Raw genomic sequence first — 203 nt, 5'->3', positions numbered from 1 at the left:
TTATAAGAAGGGAAAGTACACTTCCAGACATGGAAATGGGCCTGAGCAAGAGGAGTGTGGCTCAAAAGGCTGAGAGTTCTTATATATTCTAGACTCTTACCTTTGCTGGATACATGATTTGTAAATATTTTCTCCCAGTCCATAATTTGTCTCGTCATCATCGTTACAGGGTCTTTCATAGAGCAAAAGTTTTTAATTTTGAT

This window comes from Pteropus alecto, unplaced genomic scaffold (genome assembly GCF_000325575.1).
Source record: "Pteropus alecto unplaced genomic scaffold, ASM32557v1 scaffold25, whole genome shotgun sequence".
Lineage (NCBI taxonomy): Eukaryota > Metazoa > Chordata > Mammalia > Chiroptera > Pteropodidae > Pteropus > Pteropus alecto.
This window is presented reverse-complemented; position numbering follows the sequence as displayed.